Source organism: Eurosta solidaginis, chromosome 4 (genome assembly GCF_040869045.1).
Source record: "Eurosta solidaginis isolate ZX-2024a chromosome 4, ASM4086904v1, whole genome shotgun sequence".
NCBI lineage: Eukaryota > Metazoa > Arthropoda > Insecta > Diptera > Tephritidae > Eurosta > Eurosta solidaginis.
The window spans coordinates 214,223,057-214,240,946 of record NC_090322.1 but is presented as its reverse complement, the minus strand read 5'-3'; the positions used below and the strand labels follow the sequence as shown (position 1 = coordinate 214,240,946).

At 35.6% G+C, this 17,890-nt stretch overlaps 1 protein-coding gene across 1 annotated transcript in view; it reads left to right on the top strand.

The window, feature by feature from the left end:
- Positions 1-3,572: 3,572 nt before the first annotated feature.
- Rab27 (RAS oncogene family member Rab27) overlaps positions 3,573-17,890 on the top strand; it is a 60,326-nt gene continuing 46,008 nt past the window's right edge. The window contains exon 1 of the mRNA XM_067784733.1: positions 3,573-3,817. The gene's annotated coding sequence lies outside the window, so the exon portion shown is untranslated. The remainder of the gene's footprint in view (positions 3,818-17,890) is intronic.

Below are 17,890 nucleotides of genomic sequence, written 5' to 3'. Positions count from 1 at the left end.
TCCCCGGGGAGTAACGCCCGCGGGCGTTGTTTCCTTATTTTTGGAATATAAGACCCACCGATTAATTACTTCGTTTATGATGGCACCTTCTATCAACAAATATACGGTATGCCCATGGGAAACACACTTTCGCCCTCTGTGGCAGACACCGTACTTGAAAAAATGATTGACGACAGCATAGCAGAATTGAAATCCAAAGAGATATATGTCAAATACATAAATAAATATGTAGATGACATATTAGCAATTGTTAAACTACAGGACGTGAAAGGCTTAACGGACATCAAAAAATTGAACAAAATAATGGACAAGAACAATACATGCTTTGCCTACAAACCACACTTAACACTTAATAAAATATTCACAAGAACAAAAGACAAAGTAGAGAAGGAACAACACAACGTCATATACGAAATAAAGTGCAATGGGAATGTTGAAGAAAAGTGCAACAAAATATACATTGGCAAAACAAGGAGAGCTTTGGGTGTCAGAATCACCGAGCACAGAGCAGATGCCAAAAATGGAAAAAACTCAACTGCGCTTATTCAACACTTAACAAATAAACAACACTCAGCTGATTTTGAAAATGTAAATATTTTAGATGTAGAAGGAAGAGAAAAAACAAGACTGTCAATGGAAGGCCTTCGAATTCAGCAAAAAAATAAAAAAGGGTATCAATTTTAAGGACGATGTGGACAATATTAATTGTGCTTACGCCACGGCGTTGAATAAAAATAAATAAAATAAATATTTCAGTAAATTAATATGTTTTAAGTGGAAAAATTGTCAAATACAATAAATGTAAGTGTTTATTAGAAAATGCTATATACTTTGTCGATGTTATGTTTATAAATTATTTTATGTTTTTTGTCCAATAAACAGACTTCCCGAGGAAGGTGCAAAATAGCACTGGAACATGTAGAAGAAAAAACCTTGTTTCTTGCTTTAAAACCAACTGCCGAAAAGCTCCATAAGACACAAAAGTAAAACAAATTAAATTAGAATAAGGTGAAATATTCAGATTTCCAATGGGGATTAATTTATTTGAGAAACTTTATTTTTGTTGGCTAATTAAAACACGAGTATTTGGTTTTGTTCACTAACCGGAAGTGTCTTCCTGTTATTTTCCTTTACTTTTCTTTTCTTTATCTTTTCTTTTCTTTTCTTTTCTTTTCTTTTCTTTTCTTTTCTTTTCTTTTCTTTTCTTTTCTTTTCTTTTCTTTTCTTTTCTTTTCTTTTCTTTTCTTTTCTTTTCTTTTCTTGTCTTTTCTTTGTTGTTGTATTTATAAACTTATACTAAAAAAAAGGACTCAGGGTTGTTATAACCACAGAGTCGTTTTTAGAATTATGATGACTTTCGTGATGATTTTACAAAAGCAACAATATATGAAGTAAAATAAAATGAAGCAAAACAAAACAAATGGAATGAAAAAATTTCAAGTAATGCAAAATGATATAAAAAATTAAATAAAAAGATAACATGATATAATATAAAATACAAAAAAAAAAAAAAAAAAAAAAAAAATAAAAAAAATTTAACTTAATTGATTAAAACAAATTTATTGAAATAAACTAAAACAAAACAAGTAAGGACGGGACTGCCTTCGGCTCTGCCGAAGACTTCAGACCTTTCATGAATACGGCTGAACAATGATCTTATACCATTCGTAATCTCCAAATAATGCGATGTATAAGATAAGAAAGAAGCGGCCACCGTGGTGTGATGGTAGCGTGCTCCGCCTACCACACCGTATGCCCTGGGTTCGCACCCCGGAAAAAGCGCAATCAAAATTTTAGAAATAAAGTTTTTAAATTAGAATAAAATTTGTCTAAGCGGGGTCGCCCCTCGGCAGTGTTTGGCAAGCGTTCCGGGTGTATTTCTGCCATGAAAAGCTCTCAGTGAAAACTCATCTGCCTTGCAGATGCCGTTCGGAGTCGGCATAAAACATGTAGGTCCCGTCCGGCCAATTTGTAGGAGGAGCACGACGCAAATTGGAAGAGAAGCTCGGCCTTAGATCTCTTCGGAGGTTATCGCGCCTTACATTTATTTTATTTTATAAGATAAGAGATATATAGTGAACAGATGTACATACCTAAACAATTTTAAGATAAATATAAAAAAATGACAAAAACACCCATATCTGAACGATCGGTTGTATGGGATATATATTATATATAGCTCCGATCGAAATGATTTTTACAGAAAATCTTCTATGATATATTAGAATAAATATCACCAAGTTTAACGTTTTTATATTGGAAATTAAGGGAGAAATTGCCAAAAATATTTCTATCTGAACGATCGGTTGTATGGGATATATGTTATATATAGCTCCGATCAAAGTGATTTTTTCAGAAAATCTTCTATGGTATATTAAAATATATATCACCGAGTTTCACGTTTATACTGTCTAAATTAAAGGAGAAATGGATCTGAACGATCGATTGTATGGGAGATATATGTTATAGTGGTCCGATCCTACCGGATCCGACAAATGTCTAATATAATACAAAAATACATACTTGTGCCAAATTTCATTGAGATATCTCAAAATTTGAGGGACTAGTTTGCGTTCAAACAGACAGACGGACGGACGGACAGACGGACGGACGGACAGACGGACATGGCTTTCTCAGTTCGTCGCCCTGATCAATTCGGTATACTTAATGGTGAGTCTATCTTCTATATTTCTCAACGTTACAAACATCGGACCAAAGTTAATATACCATTTCATGTTCATGAAAGGTATAATAAAAAACACAATTAAAATATGTAAAGTAAATGTATATATGTCAACAGAGGGCTTTGTTGCTGCTCTGCACTTTGTAGGCAATTACCGGGCATGTGTGTTAGAACAAGCACTACGATGCGACAGCCGGTAGCGTTATTCAATGCAGCTGTTTAGCGATAAGAAAGGTGGCCCTCGATATGGTCGATGACGATACTAAATCACGCGAGGGGAAACAACTTCCTCGCTGGCTATAAAACACCTTTGAGTCGTATCTCCTAGTTGTGATAGAGCTGAACGTTAAATATACATATCTACATAGTAAATATGAACACATATGTATATATCGCTTATTTACTTCCACAGTGTCATAACTCAAAAAACATGACTTTCGAGTTAATAACATATAAACGTACCCAATATCATGATCTATGTTGTATAAAAGAATCTTTGTGATCAGTTAAAAATTTACCACGTGCTATAAAAACGAAAATATGCCTTTATATGCGCAACATATGGCAGTTAAAATCTATGAATGGCTCTCCTGGAAAATTGTGTTTTTTGAGTTATGACACTATTGAAGTACATGAGCGATATGTTGTTGGCGACAAGCTGTCTATTTGTTGCATTAATAGTGATAAGAGAATATAAAAACAACAGCATGTGGTTTTAAATAAAATAAAAAAAAAAGAAAAAAAAAAATCAAATGAAAGCTTTCAGCAATGAATAACAGAAAAGCTTACAATCTAACACAACTGTTGTTTATCCGTCACACAATTTTAAGTTGTTCGCTACGTTTTTGGTTTCACTCGCTTCAGTTGACTGATAACTGCGGCAGGCTTTAAACAGGTTGTCCGTTAGTGTTAATGTAGCATAAGAAGGCATTTTTTTTCATTTTCTAATACGAGTGAAATAAATATATTTATAAACGCGAAAACTATGCAAGCTGAAAAGCGCGGCAAAACATTTTCGTACTGCTTCCCTATGTACTAATGTGAGAGAAGTAACTTCTAAATAACCAAACAAGAAAAAAATATAATAAAAATCTAAAAACAATCAAAAGAATGCCGCAGAAGTGATAATAAACTGTAAGTTAGCTATGCAGACAAATCAAATGCATAGTGCTGAGCTTTTATTTGAGTATGTAGGTGTTGATATGTCTGTGTGTGTGTTGCAAATTATTGAAGGATAAACAATAACCTCGGTCAGCACAGCTGGCTAGTTATTAATACACGCGCCATATATAAACAGGGACAGATACGAATAACATACTCCCATACGTACATGCAAGGATTGACCACAATTCAGAGTATTGATTGGGTGCGTGTGTAGGAGAAAAAGAATAACAACAAAAATTCGAAAAATGCTTACAGATTCATAATCTTTGACAAGCATGCATGTATGTGTTAGTATTTGTGCACGTCATTATCGCCAAGTGTGTTCATCACTTAACAGTAAATTATTTCTTGTCTAAGTCTACTTTTAGGCGAATGACCATGGCATTGTTTAGACACGATATGCATGCAATTAAGTGCCACAAAGACACTAATTAAGGCAAGGCGATTTAAAAGAAGTAAGGAAGTCTAAATTCGGGCAAAACCGCATATTATATAGCCAGCATTATGGTGTCATATATATTAAGGATACATTTAAGGAGAAATGTCACCTATCGTGTATCGTCTTCCGTAAGAAGATATAAAAAAGTTACTTCCTTTTTGTTCGACTTTGGTATTAAAAGTTTTGTGAAAATCTTGATTAAAAGTAACACATTTTTTAATATTTTCGTACATTGCACTAAGATATCTTTAATGGTAAGGTAGCTACGTGCTTTAAATATATTGATAGTTTTGTGTTTTAAATTTTCTTCTTTTTAATGGAGTTCGTTGCCCATTTTCCAAAATTTAGCAAATCTTTATTTTTAAACGGTTTTATTTACATAAGTTGACTTTGGTAGGCTGCACGGCTGCATGGCCGTTGTGAACGAATTTTGTTATTAAAATTTAAGTAATCTTCCGATAAGCTACAAGCTTGAAACTTGGAATTAGTTCAGACCCCGATGACAATGCAATAATAAAAAAAAAACTCCAATAGATGGCGCATGGATCGAAATATTTCAAAAAATCGTATTTGTGGTCCGATTTGGCTCATATTTGGAACACATAAACATACATGAATAGAAAGCGACATATGAACAAAATCGCCACCAGGTGGCGCAAGTATCGAGATATTCAAAAAATCGTATTTGTGGTCCGATTAGGCTCATATTTGGAACACATATTACACGCATGAATAGAAAGCGACATGTGAAAAAAAATGCCACCAGGTGGCGCAAGGATCGAGATATTAAAAATACTAGTATTTGTGGTCCGATTTGGCTCACATTTGGAACAAATTTTCCATACAATCGGGTAGAAGTGGCATCAAAATATTTTGGAGTTCGAGAAGGGGCAAGCATACGTGGCGCTGAGTCGAGTAAAGTATTTGGAAGGATTATGTATTGAGGACTTAGATTGTAACAAATTGTCAGGAAAGAATCCTTCTAACAATGAGTCACTAAATGAACTAAATATAATGAGAATTAATAGCCCATTAAATAAGGACTAAAGACCTGAAAATAAAATAATAAAAAAAATGTTAAGTTAAACGGTTTTATTTAAAACAATACTTACATGAAGTAATAATAATACTAAAAGCTATAAAATAATTAGGTAGGTCCTAGGTACTATTCATCACACTCGTAATCAATATAGGGCGTTGATCAGACAATTAAATAAAAGCGTTGGACGCGTCAAATCAGGTTATGCTATGCCTCACATTTTTAGAAATTTCACGCGCCCAACGCTTTTATTTAATTGTTTTATCAACGCCCTAGATTGATGAGGAGTGTGATGACTAGTACCTAAGAACTACCTAATTATTTTTTAGTTTTTATTATTATTATTACTTCATGTAAATATTGTTTAAATAAAACCGTTTAACTAAACAATTTTTTTTAAATTATTTTATTCGTCATTAGGACAACTCACATATCAAGTTTCAACGCATTATAGTATTTTGGTTATGAATTATAGTATTCTATTCTGGGCCCAGATAAGCCGTGGTATACCTGGTATTTCGTAAAGATATTTAAATTTTTGTTCAAGTTATCGTGTTAACAGGTCGATAGTTTTGATATAAAGAGGACTGTTTAGATCTCGATTCATTTCTGTCATTACAACCGTTATCCAATCAAAGTGATAATACCCTTCTGTACAAGTACACACTGGGTATACAAATATGCGTTGATGCCTTTTGGAATTTTAAGCTCCAGCAAATTAACTACTGCCTTCCCAAGTCTGCTAAAAAGGCAAATCCAGCAGCGGGTAACTATGCGTAATAAGGTAAAATAATTTGTGCTCGAACGATATACTATAAAAGCGTGCAATTACTGGCATATGCTGATGGCATTGATATCATCGGCCCAAACACCCGCGCTGTTAGTTCTGCGTACTCCAAACTGGTAAAAGAAGCGGCAAAGATGGGTTTGATGGTGAATGAGGACAAAACGAAGTACCTGCTGTCATCGAGCAAAGAGTCAGCGCATACGCGCCATAGCAACCACGCTACTGTTGGCAGCCATAATTTCGAAATAGTAAAATACTTCGTTTATTTGGGAACCAACATCAACACTAGCAACAACATCAGCACTGAAATCCAGCGAAGAATCAAACTTGGGAATAAATGCTACTTTGCACTAGGTAGGCAATTGAAAAGTAAAGTTCTCTCTCGGCGAACGAACAGTCACTTATCGTACCCGCCCTGCTATATGGGGCAGAAGCATGGACCATGACAACAGCAGATGAAGCGGCTTTGGGAGTGTTCGAGAGAAAAGTTCTTCGAAAGATTTATGGACCTCTACGCGTTGGCGATGGCGAGTCCCGAAGAAGATTCAATGATGAGCTGTACGAGCTATACGCAGACATCAACATAGTCCAGCGAATTAAAACGCAGTGGCTGCGCTGGCTAGGCCATGTTATGCGAATGAAAGATGATGCTCCGGCCAAGAAAGTGTTTCTATCGGAACCCGCCTATGAAGCAGAGGTAGAGAGCGGCCCCCACTCAGTTGGAAAACGATTTAAACTCCCTTGGTGTGACCAATTGGCGCCGGTTGGCGGAGCGAAGGAGCGACTGGTGCGACTTGTTGGACGGCCATAACCGTTTAGACAGTTAAGCGCCAATTAAGTAAGTAAGTAGTAATTTGTGCTGGTGTAGAGGTCGTCAGCTCACTTTCGTCCTTTTCAACTGAAAGCAAAATATGTAAGCCGTGCAGAAATTTCTCTATTTGGAAATCAGTATTACTACGGAAAATGTAGTCCGTTTTATTTTTAGACAGATAATAACACTTGGTAATAAGAAGTACTTTTAATTGATTAGTTAATTGCCTGGAAAAGTCCTCTATCCGCAAAAAAAATGATGCTTTACAAGGCATTTATCATATAAATCCTTCCATATGGAGAAGAGACAATATCAGACGGAGCGACCCAATTTTTGTAAGGGAAGTTTCTTTGGACTATATATCAACGTATGCGTGGTTCATGTTATGCGAATAAAGGTATATAAACCCATCAGCGCCAGGAGAGGATGGTAAGACTACCAATGTTGCGTTGGGAAGTTCAAGCGGAGAAGAGATTGCTCTCTGTTGTTATTTCTTGACCCTCGTTTTTCCAACTGAATATGGTGGGAGTGGACAAGATCATCTTGACAATAGTGGGCATTGGGAGGTATCGGTCTCATCATTTTGTCTGCTATTTATCAATGGTGAGATGGGTTACCTCCAAAACATGACTGTGTTCTGTAAGTTGGTAACTAGGAGGCCATTGTTGTTTCTACAAGTGTCACTCCTATAATTGAATTTAAAAGATCATTCAACTAAGATTTTTGGATTCTTGAACTCAGTCTTCGTAGTAGCGTCAATATATCGCTTACTAAACTGCTCGTTACACCAGTACTACAGGGATTTTAGGAAGAATGTTCGACACATATCCGAAGCGGAAAATATAGCGGATAAAATTGTTGTGATGACACTCCCATTAGGATAAGATAGAAATGAAATTAGCATTAGTTGAATTAAGTTTTTAGTTAGAATAAATTGTCACAGAAAAATGTTTGAGTTTTTATTCCGGAGCTGCCTAGTTTACTAATTTTAATATTTTTCGTTTGTTCATACATAAAATTCATAATTCATAAAATTGGAGTCATAAAAGACTCTTAGGTGATAGCATTTTTAAGCTGATATTTTTCATATATTTCGGATCCATATTGAACTCCAGAACTGTAAGCGCATATTTATAGGATACATATATTACGCAAACAATTACCTCAAACATGCTCACGACGCTCATAATTTAAGAATCCGAAACGAGTCCAAAATAAGTGGGCAAAGTAGGAATCAGAAAAACGTCGAAACGCGTAGGAGGGGAAGGGATAATTTTTTTAAAATATGCCCCCAATAAGCGCTGACGATGATTTAGAAAAAGGCTAAATATATGTCATATAATCAGAGTTCATAATGACGCCGGAAAAAGTTTCAGTAGAGTATAATATGAGCTGTTTAAAAGCCTTTAAGACTCATGCCGGACTCTTATTTAGGCTCAAATGATATATGTACGTTAATAGGCTCATATAGGACGACCATTGCAAGAAGGGAAATACATTAGTTTCGGCCTCCCAGATGAGCTCATAGCGACTGTAAACGCTCCAATTTAGAAATTTTTTCTGACTTAAAGTTTTTGCTGCATTAACTAAAATTTGGACAACGGTATGCATAATCGGGTAAAGATTTATTAAAAACGCTGGATTAGAGATTAAAACTAGTTCAACTGATAGCGCAATGGATAACTACCCACCAATACATTACAATTCGGGTACGTTTTGGATTGAATTTGTGTGTTTGTTTCCTATATTTCCAAAAGATTATTATACCCAGCTATACTTGTACACAGGGTATTATAATTTTGATTGGATAACGGTTGGTTGTACCAGGTATAAAGGAATCGAGGTATATATAGACTTCCATATATCAAAATCATGAGTATCGAAAAATGTCCGTCTGTCCGTCCTTCCGTCTGCCCGTTAACACGATAACTTGAGTAAATATTGAGATATCTTCACCAAATTTGGTACACGAGCTTATCCGGACCCATAATAGATTAGCATTGAAAATGAGCGAAATCGGATGACAACCACGCCCACTTTATATATGGGGTATTCCATCCCATTTCGGCCAATTTTGAACCCGACCCCTTTAGAATTGGCTGAAAGTTTTCTTCTTTTTCTAGCTTACGAAAGACGTTCTTCAGAAGTTTTTCAAATTTTTTCATCCAACTCAAAAAAGTTATGAATTTTTAGAAAAACACCGTTTTTGTTTTCAAAATGCTATAACTTTTTAAAAAATTGACCGTTTGGTATCTTTTTTTTTTAAATGTATTTTTAAATGTACTTTTCGGAAAAAATTCAAAAAATGTTTAAAGTTTTTTTTTCAATTAAATAAAAAAAAGAAGTCTTGGCCCACCCCGGGATTAGTGGGGATGATTGCAGAATTGATTGAAGTTTTTTATGAGAAAAAAAGGGAGAAATTCGAAAAATCTCGAAAAACTGAAAAATTACAAAAAAAAAACTTTAAAAATTTTTTTGAATTTTTTCCGAAAAGTACATTTAAAAACAAATTAAAAAAAAAAAAAGATCCCAAAGGGACAATTTTTGAAAAAGTTATAGCATTTTGAAAACAAAAACGGTGTGGTTTTTTAAAAATTCATAACTTTTTTTGAGTTGGATGAAAAAATTTGAAAAACTTCTGAAAAACGTCTTTCGTAAGCTAGAAAAAGAAGAATAACTTTCAGCCAATTCTAAAGGGGTCGGGTTCAAAATTGGTCGAAATGGGATGGAATACTCCATATATATATAATATTTTGGAAAAACAAAAAAATCCTCATTATTTAGTAAATAATACACCTAGAATGTTGAAATTTGACGTGTGGACTGATATTGAGACTCTTGATAAAAATTCAATCAATATTACAAATATTATTAATCATAAATCAAATATCGTTAAACCTATCATAACAAAATTCGACACAGAGGTTGCCTTTACTATAAGGAATGCTTTGAAGAAAAATTAACGAAATCGGTTAAGGACCACGCCCACTTTTATATAAAAGATTTTTAAAAGGGTCGTGGGCGAATAAAATAAGCTATATATTTGCAAAAAAGAGCTTTATATCAATGGTATTTCATTTCCCAAGTGGATTTATAACAATAAATAGCAAAAACATCAATTTTAAAAAAATGGGCGTGGCACCGACCCTTTTATGAATAAGCAATTTTCTATGTTTCGGGAGCCATAACTCGAAGAAAAATTAGTTCAGAATAGAACCACATGTATATGTATTATTACGCACCCTTGTAACATTACTAAGCACACAAAACAAACAACCACAGCATTTCAAGGGTACAGCTGCGTATGTAATGTTCGGTTTCAACCGAACTTAGACTTCCTTACTTGTTTTTACCCTTCTTTTGGGTAAATATTTGGATATTTACCCATTTTTACCATATATAACCAATTTACCGGGCATTTACCATTTGGGTATTTACCCCTTTCCCATCTCTACGTATTGCACACAACTCCTCATTGAGGATTGAGTAAATCCATAAAATGGCCCTGTACGTATTTTTTTTTAGTTGCAAAAACAGTTATTTTAGAAAGAGAAGACATTTAATTAACATACCTGAAATTTATTTCGATTTCCACTGAAAAAAATAACACAAAAATTATGAAGCCTTGGGCAAAAGTAAAAATGAAGGTTACTGATTTATGTATATGTACTATATTACATATACAAATATTTTGCTGAAGTACGTATATTACGTCGGCACTTACATATGTATGTATGTAAATATTTTTGTTAGACCGTATCTCAAAAGCAAAAGTTCGCTGTGCATGTTTTAAAACGAAATATTTCTGCAAGAAAGTTGAAATGAAAATGCTTGTCCCCCTATGGGTCGCCTGTTACCATGTTTGGGCACATGTATGTATAAAAAATGAAAGTGAAGGCCCAAGAGCTACCTTCTTTTCCCCCCAACAATTGTCGGGTGCGGCGAGATAGACTTGCGAACTCCAGGTGCTCGTACGAGTTGTCGCATCCATTGAATGGACACAACAACAACGTTGACTCATGGGTTCATATGGATGAAATATTAAGAAACTTGGCTTTATCCAGATCATGGTGAAAAGCTCGTACATAAGTGTGTTGAAAGGCAGTACTTGGAGACGAAATATTACTTCCACCACAAATCTGATACAGGAATCTGCATATACTGTAGATGACTTCAGTTAACGTGAAGAGGTGTAATGGTTATATTTCCTTGCCATCCATTGTTTTGTTTCGATGTCAGCTTTTGCCTTAACGAAGACAACATCCAGACAAAAAGAAGCACCATCGCCATCAAAGAGCCGAACTTTCCCTCAAATCATACTCCTTTAAAAGAGTTCCGTGGAAGTCACTAGCAAAATTTACTTAATTTTCCGAGGCTTTATTGGTATGAGGTTTAATGTAGTGGACCTCTAGCTCAGTGTACCACCTCAACTGTGGTAAATAGTGAAACATTACATGTTTGCATAGCAAACCGCTTGATCTTTGTAAAAAGCCCACTTGCGGGTGCAACTCACAAATAGTCAGCCGCTGCCAATGAAATCACCTACTTAATGCTTATTATTTTCACGTTCGCAATTAAATAAATGTGCAGTGCCCAATCAGAGGACATATGAGTATAATTAGTAAGCTGCTTGAATTTTATGTATCATAAAACAATTGCTCTGCCCATTCCCTAGTTAATGATGATCAGAAGCTTACTTTACAGAGGTTCCGTCCCTGGTGACTTGAAAAATATAATTTTTACTTAACAGTGGCCGGTGTACTCTTGTATTTTCATTACCTTCTAATATATGTATATTAGGGTGCGTCAAATTTATCGTTGAAAAGGTACATCCAGTTTCTGAATCTATGGGTCATACTGAGTAATATTGCCCATGGGACCATAGGTCTGAAATGAATTTCGAGCCTCCCTAATTTTTTAGAAAATATTTTTTTTAGCAATTTTAATTATTACTTTTGTTAGAAGATATTTTGGGCTATTTAAAAGTTGAATTTGCAATATGGAAAAGTAAAATATTCGTTGCTATAGGGCGCTTTCCTACTATTTTTCGCATTTTATCGCTTCTTTTTGGGGAAAATCGACGAAGTTGTTGCGAAAATCGGCGAATATTTTATTTTTCCATATTGAAAATTCAATTTTTAAATAGCCCAAAATATTTTCTCACAGAAATAATATAAAAATTTCTAAAAAAACATTTTCTAACAAAATTAGGGAGGCTCGAAATTCATTTCAGACCTATGGTCCAATGGACAATATTACTCAGTATGACCCATAGATTCAGAAACTGGATGTGCACCTGAATTTTTTCTCCATACAATTTGACCCGCCCTAATGTATATGTACCCTTATATAAGGGCTGACGATCACGGCCTTTTTCAAAAATCTCGGGGTTATTGGACTTTAATAGCGGGATTCTTGAAAATAGCATTTCAATATTCATTTTAATAATTTAAAACTTGTTCCACAAGGTCATATCCCTGTTTGTTGAGCAAAACAAGCATAACACTGCGGAACAAAAATAAAACAAAATCGATTTTTCTAATGCTTTCTAAAGTTTTTTTTTTTTCGAACAGAACATAAGCTCGAAGTCATATTTTCCAAATTGGTTCAAGTTTTTCGAGATATTCCTGTTAAAATTGCGTAAAAAGCCATTTTCTTCTATATCACAGGCCGACAAAAATTTAGATAAAGTTTGTAAGCTGAAACAGGGTTATACTTTCTAGAAACCTTCGACGTGGTGTGCACGAATCTTAAATCAAAACAGTCCCGACACTTTAAGTTTTTGAGATATTCGAAACTCAAAGTGCAAAAAACAGTTTCTAGCATACATTTCAGTACATGTCACTCCTAGAAATTTGTTTTATTGTACCGTATTTATTCTACCTCAAAGTACCACTCATACTCTTAAAAATCCATTTTTTAGAAATAATTTTTTTGTTTCAGAGAAATCGTAGACATGACCTCAAATGCAGCTAAAAAACATGTTTTTTTTGCACTTTTAGGTTTGAATATCTCAAAAAGTAGAACCAATTTTACAAAATTGGATATGTTTTCGTTTTCGTTTAATGTAAAACTGATTTCAACCAAGATGGCCAAAAAATGACTTTGACCAGGACCGTACCCAGACTGGTGCAAGCGGTGCGATGCACCAGGGCCCCCAGCTACGAGGGGCCCTCAATCCCCCGAGGCGCAAAAGTTTCACCGAAAAATGTATACACTAAATTATGGGAAAAATTATATTTTTTATTTATTTTAATTAATTTGTTTATTGGCCGTTAATGAATAAATATATATATTTTATTCAAATTCTAATCCAAAAGCAGATATCGGGATGGTCGTCTGGGATAGAAATTGAGTAAAATACCGTATTCTTCACATACTAAACGTCGATTTAGACCATCCACTAAAAATTCTCGGCTTCGCCTTGGATTTTGAACTGTGGATGAGCGAAAATCGACGTTTCGAATGTGCCGAATGAGCTACTATTAGTGTCTGAAAATTATCTAATTATTGAAAGATTTTAAGCCCTTTATTATATAGTCGTGTAAATGAACATCAACATAGTCCAGCGAATTAAAATGCAGCGGCTGCGCTGGCTAGGCCATGTTATGCGAATGAAAGATGATGCTCCGGCCAAGAAAGTGTTTCTATCGGAACCCGCCTATGGAAGCAGAGGTAGAGGGCGGCCCCCACTCCGTTGGAAGGACCAGGTGGAAAACGATTTAAACTCCCTTGGTGTGACCAATTGGCGCCGGTTGGCGGAGCGAAGGAGGACTGGCGCGCCTTGTTGGACGGCCATAACCGTTTAGACGGTTAAGCGCCAATTAAGTAAGTAAGTAAGTAAGTAAGTAAATGGACACAATGAAATTCCACTTATATACGAACGAATCGAGACTCCAGAACCGTGCGCGCAGATTATATTAAAACCTAGTAGGAAGTAGAGGGACCTACAACCAAAATTTTTCATACGTTTATACTGCTTCCATAATGTTCTTGACCATCCCAGCAACACTGCCACCGCTGAGCCATCGTTTTCACAATTAAACTTGATCAAAAATTATTTGCGAAGTTCGATGGGCAATGAGGGATTAAGTGGACTGACAGTCCTATCTACTGAAAATGAAAGAGCTCGGAAAATTGATTTCTCAAAAACAATCGTTGATTTTGCGAGTATGAAAAGTAAAAAAAAACTTTTCTGGAATAAGAGACACAAGAAACTCACAATATATGCAAGAAAATTTGAAGTTATAATGTTTCTGAGATTTTACATTGGGTATTAGTTATTAATTTACTAGTCAAATGTAGTGATATAATAATATTTATTTTTTGTAACACAAGTAGTACGACAATTTGGGTGTAAAAAAGTATGTAAAGAAACTATGTATGCAACATAATATAAAAATATCCTACAAGCAAAACCTTTTGTGTCATATAATCTTTTTTTTTTAGAAAAAGGGTCTCCTGTGAATTTTGCACAAGGGCCCCGACGACCTCCGGTACGGCCCTGATTTTGACCCTATGTTATGCGTTTACAACATTGTTTGTTTAAATCAACTGACGCTATGGTCACCGGAAAATTTCATTCAAAATGAAAAATAAACGTATGAAAAACTTTTGTTTTTCTATAATATCTACAAACCATAAAAATATATACATGGAAAATTTTGAGACAACCAAGGATTCCTTCCGGGATTCAACTTTTAGATCCCGAAAATTCGGGAAGGCAAACAATTTCGTAAATTGTTATCCCTAATACATATAGAGTGAAACTTTGTTTTAAATCACAGCAGCTGTGAAGGTTAGGTTGGATTCAACTGGCCGGTCAACAAAGCGTTACCAGAATTTTTTTGACGACCAAATTCCAATTAGGTACTGAGGCTTATGTTGTAAAATCACGCCATCCTCTTGGCAAATACTACAAGTTTTTAAGGACCTAGATCAATAACTGCCTCGAGATCTGCCAACTCTACCCCCTAATAGCTAGTCTTCACCTCAAAAGCGTAGGAAATGAACACAAATCGTGCTTAACCGTTTCTTCATGCAATCCGCACATACTATATCTACTTTTAATGATGAAGCTTAATTTATAGCAATGTGATACCATGAACTAGTGTCCAGTTTATATGTACATCATGTGCCTTAAGTCATCTCTATTTAGAAATACGAGCAACTTTGTAAGTGAAATGCTATAGATATACATGTATGAACCGGCCTAAGTGAAGTCTCTAATGCGTGTTTATATTCTAGAACACTTCTTGATGAAGTACTGTGTGAGGGTATTGCGTTAATCGTCAACTGACTATCAATATATACATATATTGACGTAAATGCAGCGTAAGCACGCCTCCTCCAGAATTTATGCTGCCTTCTTCACAGCTGAAATTTCCGCCTGTAAGACACTACAGTGATTTGGTATCTTGAAGGATCGACTTCACAACACAGTAAACAGCCGACCCGAGCCTTTCTTTTAATTTGGAACTTTTGTTATTTAGGTGTTTCGTATGTTTCCGCAATCTTGCCACAACCCTCACACTCTATTGTGGCTCCAAGTTCGCTTTCGAAGCTCAGACACGACATTATGTAATCTGTCCGCTCTATATTAGATGACGCCACACTGCTATGACCATATGGCCTGCTCTCAAGCTGCCTCGAGGACTTACATCTTGTTGCAGTTGTTAACGCTATATCCTTACCCATTAGGTCTGCAGGCGGGATTTGCAGAATGGCATGCAGTGCTGCATTTGAGGTAGTTTTTGGTATACGTACTTTTTTGTGTGGCTCTCTACCAAACAAAAACCCAATAGTAAAACATGGGCTTGACATTTGCCGTAAATATCAAATGAAAGGCTGTGGGCGATAGGTCCCAGCATCCTCCCGCACGCATGTTACAGTGCTGCGACGCTGTCTTGGCTCAATTTTCGATATGTAGTTTCCAGTACACTTTACTATCTAATATAATCCCAGATATTTTGTGCTGTACTTTTCTTCTAGGTTTACCCCTTACAACCTAGGCCTAGTTCAACTCGGTAGCTTATTTGTGCTGGCAAACAACATTGATCGTTTCTTTCCTCGTCGGCGCTTAACCCGATTCCAGACGCCCAGGAATGCACATCCCGAAGTGCTTGACCCATCAGAAAGCTCTCTGTTGGCAGAAATAAGGCACTTGTAGTGACTGAAACGTCATCTGCGTACACCGCGCGTTTGACTGGCCCCGTGTCGAACCGGTGGTTGACAGGTTTTGTGGCCTCGTATGGACCCCCTTTGCTGATCCTATTTGTTAAGGCTGGATGTATCTGCTGGATTCATTCGAATTGCGACTACCCATTTAACAGCTACGAAGCCTATTCTCTCATTTCTTTTATTAGTCGTTGCATGCATTCGTGATTCGCAACCAGTTTATTAAATATTCTCAAGATATTCTTTTATGACTCCATCGGTAGTTTTCAAATCAAAATCAGATCGTTGCAACTAACTCAATACGTCAGAGCTACAACTGTTCACCCGCCAATTTCTCTCTTCGCCTTGACTATATTCTAAGGTATAACCATCTTATGTTTCTATGAACGATTAATATTGTAACGATTATTTGAAACCTTCTGCTAACGTTCGAATCGCTAAACTGTTGAATAAATCACTCCACTATTTAGTATTGTAAACTGGTCTTTATTTAGACTTGTTACTGCAAGAGTAGTACTTCACAATTATACTTCACAACCAATAACGTGCTTAAATCAAACTGGTTACTGATTACTCAGCTTCCGCTGCTTCTATACTCTCCGTTGCTTCATTCACATATTTCTACTAAAGTTTAGACGTTTCGCCTTCTAGAACTGCTGCATCTCCTGCTTGGTAATTGACCTACATATATGCGTGTGTATGTGTGAGTAATAACTACGGCGGATGACTATATCTGTGTGTGAGTTATCTCTTCGTTACCTTTTATATATGTGTGTAAATGATGATTCATGTGTCCATGTATATGTGAGTGACTGCTTCATGTTTTTATTTTTGCGTGATTATTTAGTTAGTATCAGCGTAGTGATGCTAACATTCGCCACAATATAAAATAAGGAATACTTGTGTAGACTGTCTTCATCTCTTGCAAGGATTATCTGAGATTTTTAGCCTGGTTCTACTTTAGCCTTTTAAGACTCTCTTTTCCTAAATAAGCTCCACTTATGTGCTCTAAATTTTCACTTGCCGCTACTAACTTAGTGGAGTTCTACGTTCAATACTTTTTTGATGATTTTTAAAGGATACATAGTACATTGAGTGGATCGATTTTTCGTCACCTTTTGTCAAATTTAGTTTGCAGACCTGCCATTTTTGCGTTGTGACCTTGCTCTCTGATCACGAATCCGACACTGAATTTGCGATTATCTGTAAGATCATTTAAGTAAATGTCACATGTTTGAATGGGAAGCTTCGTCCAATCCACCTCTTGGGCGATGATGATGCAAGATTTTGCTCTCACTAGGATATTAAAGGTACTGGGCATTCTAGGTGCGCGCTCAAGTTGTATATCTTTAAACGTTTGCAAGGATCGTCTTAATTAAATAATATGATCACCGTAATTATACCTGTATCTCCTTGCCTATCGTCATTGTAATAACAAGGTTTATACATAAATTACATTTTTATGCTGAAGTCAACTTAATATTAACGCAAATATAGTTCCTTTCAGCATCTTTGTCACAAGTAATTTATTTATGCAAATTTATTAAGAAAATATTCAACTGTCCTTTGTGTAAAAGACTTACACCATTTAAAACTATGCCACATTTCTTTAAGAATGTTGATTTTCATATATGTAATACATACCCGGTCTATGAAAAGGTGGCTTATGACAAATGATTGATATGCTCTGCCCGTTCTCACAAAATATTTATTTGTTCTTAATGCCCCGTCACATAAGCAGTATGTATTTCATATAGATGCGCTTAACGCAATCTTAGGCATGAAGAGTG